Source organism: Carassius gibelio, chromosome B19 (assembly GCF_023724105.1).
Source record: "Carassius gibelio isolate Cgi1373 ecotype wild population from Czech Republic chromosome B19, carGib1.2-hapl.c, whole genome shotgun sequence".
Lineage (NCBI taxonomy): Eukaryota > Metazoa > Chordata > Actinopteri > Cypriniformes > Cyprinidae > Carassius > Carassius gibelio.
The window spans coordinates 2,505,357-2,528,336 of record NC_068414.1 but is presented as its reverse complement, the minus strand read 5'-3'; the positions used below and the strand labels follow the sequence as shown (position 1 = coordinate 2,528,336).

The 22,980-nt window shown below is 44.4% G+C and overlaps 1 long non-coding RNA gene and 5 other non-coding genes across 7 annotated transcripts; all 6 read left to right on the top strand.

The window, feature by feature from the left end:
- The first annotated feature begins 195 nt into the window (after positions 1-195).
- On the top strand, positions 196-266 carry trnag-gcc (transfer RNA glycine (anticodon GCC)). Its single transcript has one exon. It is a non-coding gene; the product is annotated as a tRNA-Gly (tRNA).
- Positions 267-1,072: 806 nt separating this feature from the next.
- Positions 1,073-1,143, top strand: trnag-gcc (transfer RNA glycine (anticodon GCC)). Its single transcript has one exon. It is a non-coding gene; the product is annotated as a tRNA-Gly (tRNA).
- An 806-nt stretch (positions 1,144-1,949) lies between these two features.
- trnag-gcc (transfer RNA glycine (anticodon GCC)) lies at positions 1,950-2,020 on the top strand. The gene has a single exon. It is a non-coding gene; the product is annotated as a tRNA-Gly (tRNA).
- An 806-nt stretch (positions 2,021-2,826) lies between these two features.
- trnag-gcc (transfer RNA glycine (anticodon GCC)) lies at positions 2,827-2,897 on the top strand. The gene has a single exon. It is a non-coding gene; the product is annotated as a tRNA-Gly (tRNA).
- An 806-nt stretch (positions 2,898-3,703) lies between these two features.
- On the top strand, positions 3,704-3,774 carry trnag-gcc (transfer RNA glycine (anticodon GCC)). The gene has a single exon. It is a non-coding gene; the product is annotated as a tRNA-Gly (tRNA).
- A 10,742-nt stretch (positions 3,775-14,516) lies between these two features.
- LOC127978720 (uncharacterized) lies at positions 14,517-22,576 on the top strand. Of its 2 annotated transcripts, none has more exons than XR_008158623.1 (3): positions 14,517-14,687; positions 15,421-15,778; positions 22,454-22,576. It is a non-coding gene; the product is annotated as an uncharacterized LOC127978720 (long non-coding RNA). The 2 variants fall into 2 exon arrangements; XR_008158624.1 differs by lacking the exon at positions 22,454-22,576 and adding an exon at positions 19,450-19,560.
- Positions 22,577-22,980: the final 404 nt, after the last annotated feature.

Here is a 22,980-nt window from a genome sequence, read left to right as displayed (position 1 = left end):
AACGCCTCTCACTTTTGATATTGACCTCCCCCACTCCCCTTTGCTCAGAGACACTTTTGCTCATATCAGTTCATCAAATACCCATGGAACTTGATCAGTTTGTCTGTCAGTTGTTCAGCTTTAGCATTGGTCGATATTACCCAGTTGAAGAGATGCATTTTCGACATAAATTCGTAGAATTCTTGCAGAAATAGAGCATTGGTGGTTCAGTGGTAGAATTCTCGCCTGCCACGCGGGAGACCCGGGTCCGATTCCCGGCCAATGCAGCAGAGGTCGTGTTTTTAAGGCCATGTTAGTCGTTCCTCATAAGCGGCAGCTGTCCCCAGAGCCACGAACACAGCGCAGCTTCTCTCACTGGTGGCTGAATGTCAGAGTTGTTGTTTCCCGCGCAGGAGACCCAGGTTCAATTCCCAGCAGAAGCAAAGCAGTGTATCTTGCTACTTTAGAAGTGGGCAACTTATCAGTGTTTTACAGGGAACTAGTGGAAGCACTCTAGACAATGCTTTTCCATGCTTGTTCAACGAAGTACAAGCAATTATGGCTCATGCACCTGTGAAAAACTCCTGAAGGCAATAAAAAGGCTGCAGGCAAGAAAGGTCATGCTTAAAGAAACCAATGAGAGTAAACTGACCTGTTTGTTGTCTCTAAAAAACACCAGAAGAAAAATGTCCAGGGTCAATGCTGACCTGCATGAAAGTGGAATAAACTGCAAGGTAAGTAATGTAAGATCCCCAAGACAGCGCTACAAGGTCACAGTTGGACAGTGGCTTGTTGGAAGAGCAGGGTAATGACTCCCAGCAAGAACTGACAAATCTGGTGCAGTCCAGGAGGCTGAGGTGCCCTGTGGTTCTTAAGGGAGCTGGTGGCCACAGAAGTTAACGCCTCTCACTTTTGATTTTGACCTCCCCCACTCCCCTTTGCTCAGAGACACTTTTGCTCATATCAGTTCATCAAATACCCATGGAACTTGATCAGTTTGTCTGTCAGTTGTTCAGCTTTAGCATTGGTCGATATTACCCAGTTGAAGAGATGCATTTTCCACATAAATTCGTAGAATTCTTGCAGAAATAGAGCATTGGTGGTTCAGTGGTAGAATTCTCGCCTGCCACGCGGGAGACCCGGGTCCGATTCCCGGCCAATGCAGCAGAGGTCGTGTTTTTAAGGCCATGTTAGTCGTTCCTCATAAGCGGCAGCTGTCCCCAGAGCCACGAACACAGCGCAGCTTCTCTCACTGGTGGCTGAATGTCAGAGTTGTTGTTTCCCGCGCAGGAGACCCAGGTTCAATTCCCAGCAGAAGCAAAGCAGTGTATCTTGCTACTTTAGAAGTGGGCAACTTATCAGTGTTTTACAGGGAACTAGTGGAAGCACTCTAGACAATGCTTTTCCATGCTTGTTCAACGAAGTACAAGCAATTATGGCTCATGCACCTGTGAAAAACTCCTGAAGGCAATAAAAAGGCTGCAGGCAAGAAAGGTCATGCTTAAAGAAACCAATGAGAGTAAACTGACCTGTTTGTTGTCTCTAAAAAACACCAGAAGAAAAATGTCCAGGGTCAATGCTGACCTGCATGAAAGTGGAATAAACTGCAAGGTAAGTAATGTAAGATCCCCAAGACAGCGCTACAAGGTCACAGTTGGACAGTGGCTTGTTGGAAGAGCAGGGTAATGACTCCCAGCAAGAACTGACAAATCTGGTGCAGTCCAGGAGGCTGAGGTGCCCTGTGGTTCTTAAGGGAGCTGGTGGCCACAGAAGTTAACGCCTCTCACTTTTGATATTGACCTCCCCCACTCCCCTTTGCTCAGAGACACTTTTGCTCATATCAGTTCATCAAATACCCATGGAACTTGATCAGTTTGTCTGTCAGTTGTTCAGCTTTAGCATTGGTCGATATTACCCAGTTGAAGAGATGCATTTTCCACATAAATTCGTAGAATTCTTGCAGAAATAGAGCATTGGTGGTTCAGTGGTAGAATTCTCGCCTGCCACGCGGGAGACCCGGGTCCGATTCCCGGCCAATGCAGCAGAGGTCGTGTTTTTAAGGCCATGTTAGTCGTTCCTCATAAGCGGCAGCTGTCCCCAGAGCCACGAACACAGCGCAGCTTCTCTCACTGGTGGCTGAATGTCAGAGTTGTTGTTTCCCGCGCAGGAGACCCAGGTTCAATTCCCAGCAGAAGCAAAGCAGTGTATCTTGCTACTTTAGAAGTGGGCAACTTATCAGTGTTTTACAGGGAACTAGTGGAAGCACTCTAGACAATGCTTTTCCATGCTTGTTCAACGAAGTACAAGCAATTATGGCTCATGCACCTGTGAAAAACTCCTGAAGGCAATAAAAAGGCTGCAGGCAAGAAAGGTCATGCTTAAAGAAACCAATGAGAGTAAACTGACCTGTTTGTTGTCTCTAAAAAACACCAGAAGAAAAATGTCCAGGGTCAATGCTGACCTGCATGAAAGTGGAATAAACTGCAAGGTAAGTAATGTAAGATCCCCAAGACAGCGCTACAAGGTCACAGTTGGACAGTGGCTTGTTGGAAGAGCAGGGTAATGACTCCCAGCAAGAACTGACAAATCTGGTGCAGTCCAGGAGGCTGAGGTGCCCTGTGGTTCTTAAGGGAGCTGGTGGCCACAGAAGTTAACGCCTCTCACTTTTGATATTGACCTCCCCCACTCCCCTTTGCTCAGAGACACTTTTGCTCATATCAGTTCATCAAATACCAATGGAACTTGATCAGTTTGTCTGTCAGTTGTTCAGCTTTAGCATTGGTCGATATTACCCAGTTGAAGAGATGCATTTTCCACATAAATTCGTAGAATTCTTGCAGAAATAGAGCATTGGTGGTTCAGTGGTAGAATTCTCGCCTGCCACGCGGGAGACCCGGGTCCGATTCCCGGCCAATGCAGCAAAGGTCGTGTTTTTAAGGCCATGTTAGTCGTTCTTCATAAGCGGCATCTGTCCCCAGGGCCACGAGTACAGCGCAGCTTCACTCACTGGTGGCTGAATGTCAGAGTTGTTGTTTCCCGCGCAGGAGACCCAGGTTCGATTCCCAGCAGAAGCAAAGCAGTGTATCTTGCTACTTTAGAAGTGGGCAACTTATCAGTGTTTTACAGGGAACTAGTGGAAGCACTCTAGACAATGCTTTTCCATGCTTGTTCAACGAAGTACAAGCAATTATGGCTCATGCACCTGTTAAAAACTCCTGAAGGCAATAAAAAGGCTGCAGGCAAGAAAGGTCATGCTTAAAGAAACCAATGAGAGTAAACTGACCTGTTTGTTGTCTCTAAAAAACACCAGAAGAAAAATGTCCAGGGTCAATGCTGACCTGCATGAAAGTGGAATAAACTGCAAGGTAAGTAATGTAAGATCCCCAAGACAGCGCTACAAGGTCACAGTTGGACAGTGGCTTGTTGGAAGAGCAGGGTAATGACTCCCAGCAAGAACTGTCAAATCTGGTGCAGTCCAGGAGGCTGAGGTGCCCTGTGGTTCTTAAGGGAGCTGGTGGCCACAGAAGTTAACGCCTCTCACTTTTGATATTGACCTCCCCCACTCCCCTTTGCTCAGAGACACTTTTGCTCATATCAGTTCATCAAATACCAATGGAACTTGATCAGTTTGTCTGTCAGTTGTTCAGCTTTAGCATTGGTCGATATTACCCAGTTGAAGAGATGCATTTTCCACATAAATTCGTAGAATTCTTGCAGAAATAGAGCATTGGTGGTTCAGTGGTAGAATTCTCGCCTGCCACGCGGGAGACCCGGGTCCGATTCCCGGCCAATGCAGCAAAGGTCGTGTTTTTAAGGCCATGTTAGTCGTTCTTCATAAGCGGCAGCTGTCCCCAGAGCCACGAGCACAGCGCAGCTTCACTCACTGGTGGTTGAATGTCAGAGTTGTTGTTTCCCGCACAGGAGACCCAGGTTCTATTCCCAGCAAAAGCTAAGCAGTGTATCTTGCTACTTTAGAAGTGGGCAACTTATCAGTGTTTTACAGGGAACTAGTGGAAGCACTCTAGACAATGCTTTTCCATGCTTGTTCAACGAAGTACAAGCAATTATGGCTCATGCACCTGTGAAAAACTCCTGAAGGCAATAAAAAGGCTGCAGGCAAGAAAGGTCAGGCTTAAAGAAACCAATGAGAGTAAACTGACCTGTTTGTTGTCTCTAAAAAACACCAGAAGAAAAATGTCCAGGGGGTCAATGCTGATCTGCATGAAAGTGGAATAAACTGCAAGGTAAGTAATGTAAGATCCCCAAGACAGCGCTACAAGGTCACAGTTGGACAGTGGCTTGTTGGAAGAGCAGGGTAATGACTCCCAGCAAGAACTGACAAATCTGGTGCAGTCCAGGAGGCTGAGGTGCCCTGTGGTTCTTAAGGGAGCTGGTGGCCACAGAAGTTAACGCCTCTCACTTTTGATATTGACCTCCCCCACTCCCCTTTGCTCAGAGACACTTTTGCTCATATCAGTTCATCAAATACCCATGGAACTTGATCAGTTTGTCTGTCAGTTGTTCAGCTTTAGCATTGGTCGATATTACCCAGTTGAAGAGATGCATTTTCCACATAAATTCGTAGAATTCAGGCAGAAATAGAGCATTGGTGGTTCAGTGGTAGAATTCTCGCCTGCCACGCGGGAGACACGGGTCCGATTCCCCGCCAATGCAGCAGAGGTCGTGTTTTTAAGGCCATGTTAGTCGTTCTTCATAAGCGGCAGCTGTCCCCAGAGCCACGAGTACAGCGCAGCTTCACTCACTGGTGGCTGAATGTCAGAGTTGTTGTTTCCCTTGCAGGAGACCCAGGTTCGATTCCCAGCAGAAGCAAAGCAGTGTATCTTGCTACTTTAGAAGTGGGCAACTTATCAGTGTTTTACAGGGAACTAGTGGAAGCACTCTAGACAATGCTTTTCCATGCTTGTTCAACGAAGTACAAGCAATTATGGCTCATGCACCTGTGAAAAACTCCTGAAGGCAATAAAAAGGCTGCAGGCAAGAAAGGTCAGGCTTAAAGAAACCAATGAGAGTAAACTGACCTGTTTGTTGTCTCTAAAAAACACCAGAAGAAAAATGTCCAGGGGGTCAATGCTGATCTGCATGAAAGTGGAATAAACTGCAAGGTAAGTAATGTAAGATCCCCAAGACAGCGCTACAAGGTCACAGTTGGACAGTGGCTTGTTGGAAGAGCAGGGTAATGACTCCCAGCAAGAACTGACAAATCTGGTGCAGTCCAGGAGGCTGAGGTGCCCTGTGGTTCTTAAGGGAGCTGGTGGCCACAGAAGTTAACGCCTCTCACTTTTGATATTGACCTCCCCCACTCCCCTTTGCTCAGAGACACTTTTGCTCATATCAGTTCATCAAATACCCATGGAACTTGATCAGTTTGTCTGTCAGTTGTTCAGCTTTAGCATTGGTCGATATTACCCAGTTGAAGAGATGCATTTTCCACATAAATTCGTAGAATTCAGGCAGAAATAGAGCATTGGTGGTTCAGTGGTAGAATTCTCGCCTGCCACGCGGGAGACCCGGGTCCGATTCCCTGCCAATGCAGCAGAGGTCGTGTTTTTAAGGCCATGTTAGTCGTTCTTCATAAGCGGCAGCTGTCCCCAGAGCCACGAGTACAGCGCAGCTTCACTCACTGGTGGCTGAATGTCAGAGTTGTTGTTTCCCTTGCAGGAGACCCAGGTTCGATTCCCAGCAGAAGCAAAGCAGTGTATCTTGCTACTTTAGAAGTGGGCAACTTATCAGTGTTTTACAGGGAACTAGTGGAAGCACTCTAGACAATGCTTTTCCATGCTTGTTCAACGAAGTACAAGCAATTATGGCTCATGCACCTGTGAAAAACTCCTGAAGGCAATAAAAAGGCTGCAGGCAAGAAAGGTCATGCTTAAAGAAACCAGTGAGAGTAAACTGACCTGTTTGTTGTCTCTAAAAAACACCAGAAGAAAATTGTCCAGGGTCAATGCTGACCTGCATGAAAGTGGAATAAACTGCAAGGTAAGTAATGTAAGATCCCCAAGACAGCGCTACAAGGTCACAGTTGGACAGTGGCTTGTTGGAAGAGCAGGGTAATGACTCCCAGCAAGAACTGACAAATCTGGTGCAGTCCAGGAGGCTGAGGTGCCCTGTGGTTCTTAAGGGAGCTGGTGGCCACAGAAGTTAACGCCTCTCACTTTTGATATTGACCTCCCCCACTCCCCTTTGCTCAGAGACACTTTTGCTCATATCAGTTCATCAAATACCCATGGAACTTGATCAGTTTGTCTGTCAGTTGTTCAGCTTTAGCATTGGTCGATATTACCCAGTTGAAGAGATGCATTTTCCACATAAATTCGTAGAATTCTTGCAGAAATAGAGCATTGGTGTTTCAGTCGTAGAATTCTCGCCTGCCAGGGTTAGGGGAATGAAACGTCCAAGGTCCAGACCTGAGGTCTGAACCTGGTTATGCACGGTCCATCCGTCCACTGACCACTAAAGACCGATCCAAGCCAGACCGAGTCCATGAGTCAATGCAAAAAAATCCAAAATGGGGCTAAAATATTTGTGGTTATTTCCACTAGGTTTGCACAACGAAATGGGTGTTAAGGTTAGGTGTTGTGTGGTGCAGTACATCTTTGAAAAAACTCGACATCTGTATGGATGGAGGAAATCGTTCTAAACCCCCAAGAGAGTAATCAGTAATTTAATTATACACAACTCAACATCGTTTTGGATGGAGGAATACGTTTCTGTGACTTCAAGAGATCTCAACATCGTCTGGATGGAGAAAACAATTTTTGGAACCTTCTAGAAAATTTCTGTGGCTCTCTACATCATACACCACACTGATGGAGGCCTTAAAGTGGACTGTTCAAGCCTTATCGCGACGTTTCGGAATTTATTTTCCTTCTTCAGGCTAGCTCGAACACAAAATGAAAGGTTCCAGTCACTCAGTCTTATTTATACTGTTTCTGAGGGGGGCGTGTCTGCACACACACACGTTCTAACACTCAATATCGGCACTTTTTGGTGCGTCATGATCCATTTTGGTGTGATTTACCATTTTGTTGTACTGATATTTCACATCAACTCAATAAAACAAGGCCCGACAAGGACCAGCCCAAAGCTCAGAGACGAAGGCACTGGCTGGTTAGGGGAATGAAACGTCCAAGGTCCAGACCTGAGGTCTGAACCTGGTTGTGCACGGTCCATCCGTCCACTGACCACTAAAGACCGATCCAAGCCAGACCGAGTCCATGAGTCAATGCAAAAAAATCCAAAATGGGGCTAAAATATTTGTGGTTATTTCCACTAGGTTTGCACAACGAAATGGGTGTTAAGGTTAGGTGTTGTGTGGTGCAGTACATCTTTGAAAAAAACTCGACATCTGTATGGATGGAGGAAATCGTTCTAAACCCCCAAGAGAGTAATCAGTAATTTAATTATACACAACTCAACATCGTTTTGGATGGAGGAATACGTTTCTGTGACTTCAAGAGATCTCAACATCGTCTGGATGGAGAAAACAATTTTTGGAACCTTCTAGAAAATTTCTGTGGCTCTCTACATCATACACCACACTGATGGAGGCCTTAAAGTGGACTGTTCAAGCCTTATCGCGACGTTTCGGAATTTATTTTCCTTCTTCAGGCTAGCTCGAACACAAAAGGAAAGGTTCCAGTCACTCAGTCTTATTTATACTGTTTCTGAGGGGGGCGTGTCTGCACACACACACGTTCTAACACTCAATATCGGCACTTTTTGGTGCGTCATGATCCATTTTGGTGTGATTTACCATTTTGTTGTACTGATATTTCACATCAACTCACTAAAACAAGGCCCGACAAGGACCAGCCCAAAGCTCAGAGACGAAGGCACTGGCTGGTTAGGGGAATGAAACGTCCAAGGTCCAGACCTGAGGTCTGAACCTGGTTGTGCACGGTCCATCCGTCCACTGACCACTAAAGACCGATCCAAGCCAGACCGAGTCCATGAATCAATGCAAAAAAATCCAAAATGGGGCTAAAATATTTGTGGTTATTTCCACTAGGTTTGCACAACGAAATGGGTGTTAAGGTTAGGTGTTGTGTGGTGCAGTACATCTTTGAAAAAACTCGACATCTGTATGGATGGAGGAAATCGTTCTAAACCCCCAAGAGAGTAATCAGTAATTTAATTATACACAACTCAACATCGTTTTGGATGGAGGAATACGTTTCTGTGACTTCAAGAGATCTCAACATCGTCTGGATGGAGAAAACAATTTTTGGAACCTTCTAGAAAATTTCTGTGGCTCTCTACATCATACACCACACTGATGGAGGCCTTAAAGTGGACTGTTCAAGCCTTATCGCGACGTTTCGGAATTTATTTTCCTTCTTCAGGCTAGCTCGAACACAAAATGAAAGGTTCCAGTCACTCAGTCTTATTTATACTGTTTCTGAGGGGGGCGTGTCTGCACACACACACACGTTCTAACACTCAATATCGGCACTTTTTGGTGCGTCATGATCCATTTTGGTGTGATTTACCATTTTGTTGTACTGATATTTCACATCAACTCACTAAAACAAGGCCCGACAAGGACCAGCCCAAAGCTCAGAGACGAAGGCACTGGCTGGTTAGGGGAATGAAACGTCCAAGGTCCAGACCTGAGGTCTGAACCTGGTTGTGCACGGTCCATCCGTCCACTGACCACTAAAGACCGATCCAAGCCAGACCGAGTCCATGAGTCAATGCAAAAAAATCCAAAATGGGGCTAAAATATTTGTGGTTATTTCCACTAGGTTTGCACAACGAAATGGGTGTTAAGGTTAGGTGTTGTGTGGTGCAGTACATCTTTGAAAAAACTCGACATCTGTATGGATGGAGGAAATTGTTCTAAACCCCCAAGAGAGTAATCAGTAATTTAATTATACACAACTCAACATCGTTTTGGATGGAGGAATACGTTTCTGTGACTTCAAGAGATCTCAACATCGTCTGGATGGAGAAAACAATTTTTGGAACCTTCTAGAAAATTTCTGTGGCTCTCTACATCATACACCACACTGATGGAGGCCTTAAAGTGGACTGTTCAAGCCTTATCGCGACGTTTCGGAATTTATTTTCCTTCTTCAGGCTAGCTCGAACACAAAATGAAAGGTTCCAGTCACTCAGTCTTATTTATACTGTTTCTGAGGGGGGCGTGTCTGCACACACACACGTTCTAACACTCAATATCGGCACTTTTTGGTGCGTCATGATCCATTTTGGTGTGATTTACCATTTTGTTGTACTGATATTTCACATCAACTCACTAAAACAAGGCCCGACAAGGACCAGCCCAAAGCTCAGAGACGAAGGCACTGGCTGGTTAGGGGAATGAAACGTCCAAGGTCCAGACCTGAGGTCTGAACCTGGTTGTGCACGGTCCATCCGTCCACTGACCACTAAAGACCGATCCAAGCCAGACCGAGTCCATGAGTCAATGCAAAAAAATCCAAAATGGGGCTAAAATATTTGTGGTTATTTCCACTAGGTTTGCACAACGAAATGGGTGTTAAGGTTAGGTGTTGTGTGGTGCAGTACATCTTTGAAAAAACTCGACATCTGTATGGATGGAGGAAATCGTTCTAAACCCCCAAGAGAGTAATCAGTAATTTAATTATACACAACTCAACATCGTTTTGGATGGAGGAATACGTTTCTGTGACTTCAAGAGATCTCAACATCGTCTGGATGGAGAAAACAATTTTTGGAACCTTCTAGAAAATTTCTGTGGCTCTCTACATCATACACCACACTGATGGAGGCCTTAAAGTGGACTGTTCAAGCCTTATCGCGACGTTTCGGAATTTATTTTCCTTCTTCAGGCTAGCTCGAACACAAAATGAAAGGTTCCAGTCACTCAGTCTTATTTATACTGTTTCTGAGGGGGGCGTGTCTGCACACACACACGTTCTAACACTCAATATCGGCACTTTTTGGTGCGTCATGATCCATTTTGGTGTGATTTACCATTTTGTTGTACTGATATTTCACATCAACTCACTAAAACAAGGCCCGACAAGGACCAGCCCAAAGCTCAGAGACGAAGGCACTGGCTGGTTAGGGGAATGAAACGTCCAAGGTCCAGACCTGAGGTCTGAACCTGGTTGTGCACGGTCCATCCGTCCACTGACCACTAAAGACCGATCCAAGCCAGACCGAGTCCATGAGTCAATGCAAAAAAATCCAAAATGGGGCTAAAATATTTGTGGTTATTTCCACTAGGTTTGCACAACGAAATGGGTGTTAAGGTTAGGTGTTGTGTGGTGCAGTACATCTTTGAAAAAACTCGACATCTGTATGGATGGAGGAAATCGTTCTAAACCCCCAAGAGAGTAATCAGTAATTTAATTATACACAACTCAACATCGTTTTGGATGGAGGAATACGTTTCTGTGACTTCAAGAGATCTCAACATCGTCTGGATGGAGAAAACAATTTTTGGAACCTTCTAGAAAATTTCTGTGGCTCTCTACATCATACACCACACTGATGGAGGCCTTAAAGTGGACTGTTCAAGCCTTATCGCGACGTTTCGGAATTTATTTTCCTTCTTCAGGCTAGCTCGAACACAAAATGAAAGGTTCCAGTCACTCTGTCTTATTTATACTGTTTCTGAGGGGGGCGTGTCTGCACACACACACGTTCTAACACTCAATATCGGCACTTTTTGGTGCGTCATGATCCATTTTGGTGTGATTTACCATTTTGTTGTACTGATATTTCACATCAACTCACTAAAACAAGGCCCGACAAGGACCAGCCCAAAGCTCAGAGACGAAGGCACTGGCTGGTTAGGGGAATGAAACGTCCAAGGTCCAGACCTGAGGTCTGAACCTGGTTGTGCACGGTCCATCCGTCCACTGACCACTAAAGACCGATCCAAGCCAGACCGAGTCCATGAGTCAATGCAAAAAAATCCAAAATGGGGCTAAAATATTTGTGGTTATTTCCACTAGGTTTGCACAACGAAATGGGTGTTAAGGTTAGGTGTTGTGTGGTGCAGTACATCTTTGAAAAAACTCGACATCTGTATGGATGGAGGAAATCGTTCTAAACCCCCAAGAGAGTAATCAGTAATTTAATTATACACAACTCAACATCGTTTTGGATGGAGGAATACGTTTCTGTGACTTCAAGAGATCTCAACATCGTCTGGATGGAGAAAACAATTTTTGGAACCTTCTAGAAAATTTCTGTGGCTCTCTACATCATACACCACACTGATGGAGGCCTTAAAGTGGACTGTTCAAGCCTTATCGCGACGTTTCGGAATTTATTTTCCTTCTTCAGGCTAGCTCGAACACAAAATGAAAGGTTCCAGTCACTCAGTCTTATTTATACTGTTTCTGAGGGGGGCGTGTCTGCACACACACACGTTCTAACACTCAATATCGGCACTTTTTGGTGCGTCATGATCCATTTTGGTGTGATTTACCATTTTGTTGTACTGATATTTCACATCAACTCACTAAAACAAGGCCCGACAAGGACCAGCCCAAAGCTCAGAGACGAAGGCACTGGCTGGTTAGGGGAATGAAACGTCCAAGGTCCAGACCTGAGGTCTGAACCTGGTTGTGCACGGTCCATCCGTCCACTGACCACTAAAGACCGATCCAAGCCAGACCGAGTCCATGAGTCAATGCAAAAAAATCCAAAATGGGGCTAAAATATTTGTGGTTATTTCCACTAGGTTTGCACAACGAAATGGGTGTTAAGGTTAGGTGTTGTGTGGTGCAGTACATCTTTGAAAAAACTCGACATCTGTATGGATGGAGGAAATCGTTCTAAACCCCCAAGAGAGTAATCAGTAATTTAATTATACACAACTCAACATCGTTTTGGATGGAGGAATACGTTTCTGTGACTTCAAGAGATCTCAACATCGTCTGGATGGAGAAAACAATTTTTGGAACCTTCTAGAAAATTTCTGTGGCTCTCTACATCATACACCACACTGATGGAGGCCTTAAAGTGGACTGTTCAAGCCTTATCGCGACGTTTCGGAATTTATTTTCCTTCTTCAGGCTAGCTCGAACACAAAATGAAAGGTTCCAGTCACTCAGTCTTATTTATACTGTTTCTGAGGGGGGCGTGTCTGCACACACACACGTTCTAACACTCAATATCGGCACTTTTTGGTGCGTCATGATCCATTTTGGTGTGATTTACCATTTTGTTGTACTGATATTTCACATCAACTCACTAAAACAAGGCCCGACAAGGACCAGCCCAAAGCTCAGAGACGAAGGCACTGGCTGGTTAGGGGAATGAAACGTCCAAGGTCCAGACCTGAGGTCTGAACCTGGTTGTGCACGGTCCATCCGTCCACTGACCACTAAAGACCGATCCAAGCCAGACCGAGTCCATGAGTCAATGCAAAAAAATCCAAAATGGGGCTAAAATATTTGTGGTTATTTCCACTAGGTTTGCACAACGAAATGGGTGTTAAGGTTAGGTGTTGTGTGGTGCAGTACATCTTTGAAAAAACTCGACATCTGTATGGATGGAGGAAATCGTTCTAAACCCCCAAGAGAGTAATCAGTAATTTAATTATACACAACTCAACATCGTTTTGGATGGAGGAATACGTTTCTGTGACTTCAAGAGATCTCAACATCGTCTGGATGGAGAAAACAATTTTTGGAACCTTCTAGAAAATTTCTGTGGCTCTCTACATCATACACCACACTGATGGAGGCCTTAAAGTGGACTGTTCAAGCCTTATCGCGACGTTTCGGAATTTATTTTCCTTCTTCAGGCTAGCTCGAACACAAAATGAAAGGTTCCAGTCACTCAGTCTTATTTATACTGTTTCTGAGGGGGGCGTGTCTGCACACACACACGTTCTAACACTCAATATCGGCACTTTTTGGTGCGTCATGATCCATTTTGGTGTGATTTACCATTTTGTTGTACTGATATTTCACATCAACTCACTAAAACAAGGCCCGACAAGGACCAGCCCAAAGCTCAGAGACGAAGGCACTGGCTGGTTAGGGGAATGAAACGTCCAAGGTCCAGACCTGAGGTCTGAACCTGGTTGTGCACGGTCCATCCGTCCACTGACCACTAAAGACCGATCCAAGCCAGACCGAGTCCATGAGTCAATGCAAAAAAATCCAAAATGGGGCTAAAATATTTTTGGTTATTTCCACTAGGTTTGCACAACGAAATGGGTGTTAAGGTTAGGTGTTGTGTGGTGCAGTACATCTTTGAAAAAACTCGACATCTGTATGGATGGAGGAAATCGTTCTAAACCCCCAAGAGAGTAATCAGTAATTTAATTATACACAACTCAACATCGTTTTGGATGGAGGAATACGTTTCTGTGACTTCAAGAGATCTCAACATCGTCTGGATGGAGAAAACAATTTTTGGAACCTTCTAGAAAATTTCTGTGGCTCTCTACATCATACACCACACTGATGGAGGCCTTAAAGTGGACTGTTCAAGCCTTATCGCGACGTTTCGGAATTTATTTTCCTTCTTCAGGCTAGCTCGAACACAAAATGAAAGGTTCCAGTCACTCAGTCTTATTTATACTGTTTCTGAGGGGGGCGTGTCTGCACACACACACGTTCTAACACTCAATATCGGCACTTTTTGGTGCGTCATGATCCATTTTGGTGTGATTTACCATTTTGTTGTACTGATATTTCACATCAACTCACTAAAACATGGCCCGACAAGGACCAGCCCAAAGCTCAGAGACGAAGGCACTGGCTGGTTAGGGGAATGAAACGTCCAAGGTCCAGACCTGAGGTCTGAACCTGGTTGTGCACGGTCCATCCGTCCACTGACCACTAAAGACCGATCCAAGCCAGACCGAGTCCATGAGTCAATGCAAAAAAATCCAAAATGGGGCTAAAATATTTGTGGTTATTTCCACTAGGTTTGCACAACGAAATGGGTGTTAAGGTTAGGTGTTGTGTGGTGCAGTACATCTTTGAAAAAACTCGACATCTGTATGGATGGAGGAAATCGTTCTAAACCCCCAAGAGAATAATCAGTAATTTAATTATACACAACTCAACATCGTTTTGGATGGAGGAATACGTTTCTGTGACTTCAAGAGATCTCAACATCGTCTGGATGGAGAAAACAATTTTTGGAACCTTCTAGAAAATTTCTGTGGCTCTCTACATCATACACAACACTGATGGAGGCCTTAAAGTGGACTGTTCAAGCCTTATCGCGACGTTTCGGAATTTATTTTCCTTCTTCAGGCTAGCTCGAAACACAAAATGAAAGGTTCCAGTCACTCAGTCTTATTTATACTGTTTCTGAGGGGGGCGTGTCTGCACACACACACGTTCTAACACTCAATATCGGCACTTTTTGGTGCGTCATGATCCATTTTGGTGTGATTTACCATTTTGTTGTACTGATATTTCACATCAACTCACTAAAACAAGGCCCGACAAGGACCAGCCCAAAGCTCAGAGACGAAGGCACTGGCTGGTTAGGGGAATGAAACGTCCAAGGTCCAGACCTGAGGTCTGAACCTGGTTGTGCACGGTTAGGTTAGGTTAGGGGAATGAAACGTCCAAGGTCCAGACCTGAGGTCTGAACCTGGTTGTGCACGGTCCATCCGTCCACTGACCACTAAAGACCGATCCAAGCCAGACCGAGTCCATGAGTCAATGCAAAAAAATCCAAAATGGGGCTAAAATATTTGTGGTTATTTCCACTAGGTTTGCACAACAAAATGGGTGTTAAGGTTAGGTGTTGTGTGGTGCAGTACATCTTTGAAAAAACTCGACATCTGTATGGATGGAGGAAATCGTTCTAAACCCCCAAGAGAGTAATCAGTAATTTAACTATACACAACTCAACATCGTTTTGGATGGAGGAATACGTTTCTGTGACTTCAAGAGATCTCAACATCGTCTGGATGGAGAAAACAATTTTTGGAACCTTCTAGAAAATTTCTGTGGCTCTCTACATCATACACCACACTGATGGAGGCCTTAAAGTGGACTGTTCAAGCCTTATCGCGACGTTTCGGAATTTATTTTCCTTCTTCAGGCTAGCTCGAACACAAAATGAAAGGTTCCAGTCACTCAGTCTTATTTATACTGTTTCTGAGGGGGCGTGTCTGCACACACACACGTTCTAACACTAAATATCGGCACTTTTTGGTGCGTCATGATCCATTTTGGTGTGGTTTACCATTTTGTTGTACTGATATTTCACATCAACTCACTAAAACAAGGCCCGACAAGGACCAGCCCAAAGCTCAGAGACGAAGGCACTGGCTGGTTAGGGGAATGAAACGTCCAAGGTCCAGACCTGAGGTCTGAACCTGGTTGTGCACGGTCCATCCGTCCACTGACCACTAAAGACCGATCCAAGCCAGACCGAGTCCATGAATCAATGCAAAAAAATCCAAAATGGGGCTAAAATATTTGTGGTTATTTCCACTAGGTTTGCACAACGAAATGGGTGTTAAGGTTAGGTGTTGTGTGGTGCAGTACATCTTTGAAAAAACTCGACATCTGTATGGATGGAGGAAATCGTTCTAAACCCCCAAGAGAGTAATCAGTAATTTAATTATACACAACTCAACATCGTTTTGGATGGAGGAATACGTTTCTGTGACTTCAAGAGATCTCAACATCGTCTGGATGGAGAAAACAATTTTTGGAACCTTCTAGAAAATTTCTGTGGCTCTCTACATCATACACCACACTGATGGAGGCCTTAAAGTGGACTGTTCAAGCCTTATCGCGACGTTTCGGAATTTATTTTCCTTCTTCAGGCTAGCTCGAACACAAAATGAAAGGTTCCAGTCACTCTGTCTTATTTATACTGTTTCTGAGGGGGGCGTGTCTGCACACACACACGTTCTAACACTCAATATCGGCACTTTTTGGTGCGTCATGATCCATTTTGGTGTGATTTACCATTTTGTTGTACTGATATTTCACATCAACTCACTAAAACAAGGCCCGACAAGGACCAGCCCAAAGCTCAGAGACGAAGGCACTGGCTGGTTAGGGGAATGAAACGTCCAAGGTCCAGACCTGAGGTCTGAACCTGGTTGTGCACGGTCCATCCGTCCACTGACCACTAAAGACCGATCCAAGCCAGACCGAGTCCATGAGTCAATGCAAAAAAATCCAAAATGGGGCTAAAATATTTGTGGTTATTTCCACTAGGTTTGCACAACGAAATGGGTGTTAAGGTTAGGTGTTGTGTGGTGCAGTACATCTTTGAAAAAACTCGACATCTGTATGGATGGAGGAAATCGTTCTAAACCCCCAAGAGAGTAATCAGTAATTTAATTATACACAACTCAACATCGTTTTGGATGGAGGAATACGTTTCTGTGACTTCAAGAGATCTCAACATCGTCTGGATGGAGAAAACAATTTTTGGAACCTTCTAGAAAATTTCTGTGGCTCTCTACATCATACACCACACTGATGGAGGCCTTAAAGTGGACTGTTCAAGCCTTATCGCGACGTTTCGGAATTTATTTTCCTTCTTCAGGCTAGCTCGAACACAAAATGAAAGGTTCCAGTCACTCAGTCTTATTTATACTGTTTCTGAGGGGGGCGTGTCTGCACACACACACGTTCTAACACTCAATATCGGCACTTTTTGGTGCGTCATGATCCATTTTGGTGTGATTTACCATTTTGTTGTACTGATATTTCACATCAACTCACTAAAACAAGGCCCGACAAGGACCAGCCCAAGGCTCAGAGACGAAGGCACTGGCTGGTTAGGGGAATGAAACGTCCAAGGTCCAGACCTGAGGTCTGAACCTGGTTGTGCACGGTCCATCCGTCCACTGACCACTAAAGACCGATCCAAGCCAGACCGAGTCCATGAGTCAATGCAAAAAAATCCAAAATGGGGCTAAAATATTTGTGGTTATTTCCACTAGGTTTGCACAACGAAATGGGTGTTAAGGTTAGGTGTTGTGTGGTGCAGTACATCTTTGAAAAAACTCGACATCTGTATGGATGGAGGAAATCGTTCTAAACCCCCAAGAGAGTAATCAGTAATTTAATTATACACAACTCAACATCGTTTTGGATGGAGGAATACGTTTCTGTGACTTCAAGAGATCTCAACATCGTCTGGATGGAGAAAACAATTTTTGGAACCTTCTAGAAAATTTCTGTGGCTCTCTACATCATACACCACACTGATGGAGGCCTTAAAGTGGACTGTTCAAGCCTTATCGCGACGTTTCGGAATTTATTTTCCTTCTTCAGGCTAGCTCGAACACAAAATGAAAGGTTCCAGTCACTCAGTCTTATTTATACTGTTTCTGAGGGGGGCGTGTCTGCACACACACACGTTCTAACACTCAATATCGGCACTTTTTGGTGCGTCATGATCCATTTTGGTGTGATTTACCATTTTGTTGTACTGATATTTCACATCAACTCACTAAAACAAGGCCCGACAAGGACCAGCCCAAAGCTCAGAGACGAAGGCACTGGCTGGTTAGGGGAATGAAACGTCCAAGGTCCAGACCTGAGGTCTGAACCTGGTTGTGCACGGTCCATCCGTCCACTGACCACTAAAGACCGATCCAAGCCAGACCGAGTCCATGAGTCAATGCAAAAAAATCCAAAATGGGGCTAAAATATTTGTGGTTATTTCCACTAGGTTTGCACAACGAAATGGGTGTTAAGGTTAGGTGTTGTGTGGTGCAGTACATCTTTGAAAAAACTCGACATCTGTATGGATGGAGGAAATCGTTCTAAACCCCCAAGAGAGTAATCAGTAATTTAATTATACACAACTCAACATCGTTTTGGATGGAGGAATACGTTTCTGTGACTTCAAGAGATCTCAACATCGTCTGGATGGAGAAAACAATTTTTGGAACCTTCTAGAAAATTTCTGTGGCTCTCTACATCATACACCACACTGATGGAGGCCTTAAAGTGGACTGTTCAAGCCTTATCGCGACGTTTCGGAATTTATTTTCCTTCTTCAGGCTAGCTCGAACACAAAATGAAAGGTTCCAGTCACTCAGTCTTATTTATACTGTTTCTGAGGGGGGCGTGTCTGCACACACACACGTTCTAACACTCAATATCGGCACTTTTTGGTGCGTCATGATCCATTTTGGTGTGATTTACCATTTTGTTGTACTGATATTTCACATCAACTCACTAAAACAAGGCCCGACAAGGACCAGCCCAAAGCTCAGAGACGAAGGCACTGGCTGGTTAGGGGAATGAAACGTCCAAGGTCCAGACCTGAGGTCTGAACCTGGTTGTGCACGGTCCATCCGTCCACTGACCACTAAAGACCGATCCAAGCCAGACCGAGTCCATGAGTCAATGCAAAAAAATCCAAAATGGGGCTAAAATATTTGTGGTTATTTCCACTAGGTTTGCACAACGAAATGGGTGTTAAGGTTAGGTGTTGTGTGGTGCAGTACATCTTTGAAAAAACTCGACATCTGTATGGATGGAGGAAATCGTTCTAAACCCCCAAGAGAGTAATCAGTAATTTAATTATACACAACTCAACATCGTTTTGGATGGAGGAATACGTTTCTGTGACTTCAAGAGATCTCAACATCGTCTGGATGGAGAAAACAATTTTTGGAACCTTCTAGAAAATTTCTGTGGCTCTCTACATCATACACCACACTGATGGAGGCCTTAAAGTGGACTGTTCAAGCCTTATCGCGACGTTTCGGAATTTATTTTCCTTCTTCAGGCTAGCTCGAACACAAAATGAAAGGTTCCAGTCACTCAGTCTTATTTATACTGTTTCTGAGGGGGGCGTGTCTGCACACACACACGTTCTAACACTCAATATCGGCACTTTTTGGTGCGTCATGATCCATTTTGGTGTGATTTACCATTTTGTTGTACTGATATTTCACATCAACTCACTAAAACATGGCCCGACAAGGACCAGCCCAAAGCTCAGAGACGAAGGCACTGGCTGGTTAGGGGAATGAAACGTCCAAGGTCCAGACCTGAGGTCTGAACCTGGTTGTGCACGGTCCATCCGTCCACTGACCACTAAAGACCGATCCAAGCCAGACCGAGTCCATGAGTCAATGCAAAAAAATCCAAAATGGGGCTAAAATATTTGTGGTTATTTCCACTAGGTTTGCACAACGAAATGGGTGTTAAGGTTAGGTGTTGTGTGGTGCAGTACATCTTTGAAAAAACTCGACATCTGTATGGATGGAGGAAATCGTTCTAAACCCCCAAGAGAATAATCAGTAATTTAATTATACACAACTCAACATCGTTTTGGATGGAGGAATACGTTTCTGTGACTTCAAGAGATCTCAACATCGTCTGGATGGAGAAAACAATTTTTGGAACCTTCTAGAAAATTTCTGTGGCTCTCTACATCATACACAACACTGATGGAGGCCTTAAAGTGGACTGTTCAAGCCTTATCGCGACGTTTCGGAATTTATTTTCCTTCTTCAGGCTAGCTCGAAACACAAAATGAAAGGTTCCAGTCACTCAGTCTTATTTATACTGTTTCTGAGGGGGGCGTGTCTGCACACACACACGTTCTAACACTCAATATCGGCACTTTTTGGTGCGTCATGATCCATTTTGGTGTGATTTACCATTTTGTTGTACTGATATTTCACATCAACTCACTAAAACAAGGCCCGACAAGGACCAGCCCAAAGCTCAGAGACGAAGGCACTGGCTGGTTAGGGGAATGAAACGTCCAAGGTCCAGACCTGAGGTCTGAACCTGGTTGTGCACGGTTAGGTTAGGTTAGGGGAATGAAACGTCCAAGGTCCAGACCTGAGGTCTGAACCTGGTTGTGCACGGTCCATCCGTCCACTGACCACTAAAGACCGATCCAAGCCAGACCGAGTCCATGAGTCAATGCAAAAAAATCCAAAATGGGGCTAAAATATTTGTGGTTATTTCCACTAGGTTTGCACAACGAAATGGGTGTTAAGGTTAGGTGTTGTGTGGTGCAGTACATCTTTGAAAAAACTCGACATCTGTATGGATGGAGGAAATCGTTCTAAACCCCCAAGAGAGTAATCAGTAATTTAATTATACACAACTCAACATCGTTTTGGATGGAGGAATACGTTTCTGTGACTTCAAGAGATCTCAACATCGTCTGGATGGAGAAAACAATTTTTGGAACCTTCTAGAAAATTTCTGTGGCTCTCTACATCATACACCACACTGATGGAGGCCTTAAAGTGGACTGTTCAAGCCTTATCGCGACGTTTCGGAATTTATTTTCCTTCTTCAGGCTAGCTCGAACACAAAATGAAAGGTTCCAGTCACTCAGTCTTATTTATACTGTTTCTGAGGGGGGCGTGTCTGCACACACACACGTTCTAACACTCAATATCGGCACTTTTTGGTGCGTCATGATCCATTTTGGTGTGATTTACCATTTTGTTGTACTGATATTTCACATCAACTCACTAAAACAAGGCCCGACAAGGACCAGCCCAAAGCTCAGAGACGAAGGCACTGGCTGGTTAGGGGAATGAAACGTCCAAGGTCCAGACCTGAGGTCTGAACCTGGTTGTGCACGGTCCATCCGTCCACTGACCACTAAAGACCGATCCAAGCCAGACCGAGTCCATGAGTCAATGCAAAAAAATCCAAAATGGGGCTAAAATATTTGTGGTTATTTCCACTAGGTTTGCACAACGAAATGGGTGTTAAGGTTAGGTGTTGTGTGGTGCAGTACATCTTTGAAAAAACTCGACATCTGTATGGATGGAGGAAATCGTTCTAAACCCCCAAGAGAGTAATCAGTAATTTAATTATACACAACTCAACATCGTTTTGGATGGAGGAATACGTTTCTGTGACTTCAAGAGATCTCAACATCGTCTGGATGGAGAAAACAATTTTTGGAACCTTCTAGAAAATTTCTGTGGCTCTCTACATCATACACCACACTGATGGAGGCCTTAAAGTGGACTGTTCAAGCCTTATCGCGACGTTTCGGAATTTATTTTCCTTCTTCAGGCTAGCTCGAACACAAAATGAAAGGTTCCAGTCACTCAGTCTTATTTATACTGTTTCTGAGGGGGGCGTGTCTGCACACACACACGTTCTAACACTCAATATCGGCACTTTTTGGTGCGTCATGATCCATTTTGGTGTGATTTACCATTTTGTTGTACTGATATTTCACATCAACTCACTAAAACAAGGCCCGACAAGGACCAGCCCAAAGCTCAGAGACGAAGGCACTGGCTGGTTAGGGGAATGAAACGTCCAAGGTCCAGACCTGAGGTCTGAACCTGGTTGTGCACGGTCCATCCGTCCACTGACCACTAAAGACCGATCCAAGCCAGACCGAGTCCATGAGTCAATGCAAAAAAATCCAAAATGGGGCTAAAATATTTGTGGTTATTTCCACTAGGTTTGCACAACGAAATGGGTGTTAAGGTTAGGTGTTGTGTGGTGCAGTACATCTTTGAAAAAACTCGACATCTGTATGGATGGAGGAAATCGTTCTAAACCCCCAAGAGAGTAATCAGTAATTTAATTATACACAACTCAACATCGTTTTGGATGGAGGAATACGTTTCTGTGACTTCAAGAGATCTCAACATCGTCTGGATGGAGAAAACAATTTTTGGAACCTTCTAGAAAATTTCTGTGGCTCTCTACATCATACACCACACTGATGGAGGCCTTAAAGTGGACTGTTCAAGCCTTATCGCGACGTTTCGGAATTTATTTTCCTTCTTCAGGCTAGCTCGAACACAAAATGAAAGGTTCCAGTCACTCAGTCTTATTTATACTGTTTCTGAGGGGGGCGTGTCTGCACACACACACGTTCTAACACTCAATATCGGCACTTTTTGGTGCGTCATGATCCATTTTGGTGTGATTTACCATTTTGTTGTACTGATATTTCACATCAACTCACTAAAACATGGCCCGACAAGGACCAGCCCAAAGCTCAGAGACGAAGGCACTGGCTGGTTAGGGGAATGAAACGTCCAAGGTCCAGACCTGAGGTCTGAACCTGGTTGTGCACGGTCCATCCGTCCACTGACCACTAAAGACCGATCCAAGCCAGACCGAGTCCATGAGTCAATGCAAAAAAATCCAAAATGGGGCTAAAATATTTGTGGTTATTTCCACTAGGTTTGCACAACGAAATGGGTGTTAAGGTTAGGTGTTGTGTGGTGCAGTACATCTTTGAAAAAACTCGACATCTGTATGGATGGAGGAAATCGTTCTAAACCCCCAAGAGAATAATCAGTAATTTAATTATACACAACTCAACATCGTTTTGGATGGAGGAATACGTTTCTGTGACTTCAAGAGATCTCAACATCGTCTGGATGGAGAAAACAATTTTTGGAACCTTCTAGAAAATTTCTGTGGCTCTCTACATCATACACAACACTGATGGAGGCCTTAAAGTGGACTGTTCAAGCCTTATCGCGACGTTTCGGAATTTATTTTCCTTCTTCAGGCTAGCTCGAAACACAAAATGAAAGGTTCCAGTCACTCAGTCTTATTTATACTGTTTCTGAGGGGGGCGTGTCTGCACACACACACGTTCTAACACTCAATATCGGCACTTTTTGGTGCGTCATGATCCATTTTGGTGTGATTTACCATTTTGTTGTACTGATATTTCACATCAACTCACTAAAACAAGGCCCGACAAGGACCAGCCCAAAGCTCAGAGACGAAGGCACTGGCTGGTTAGGGGAATGAAACGTCCAAGGTCCAGACCTGAGGTCTGAACCTGGTTGTGCACGGTTAGGTTAGGTTAGGGGAATGAAACGTCCAAGGTCCAGACCTGAGGTCTGAACCTGGTTGTGCACGGTCCATCCGTCCACTGACCACTAAAGACCGATCCAAGCCAGACCGAGTCCATGAGTCAATGCAAAAAAATCCAAAATGGGGCTAAAATATTTGTGGTTATTTCCACTAGGTTTGCACAACAAAATGGGTGTTAAGGTTAGGTGTTGTGTGGTGCAGTACATCTTTGAAAAAACTCGACATCTGTATGGATGGA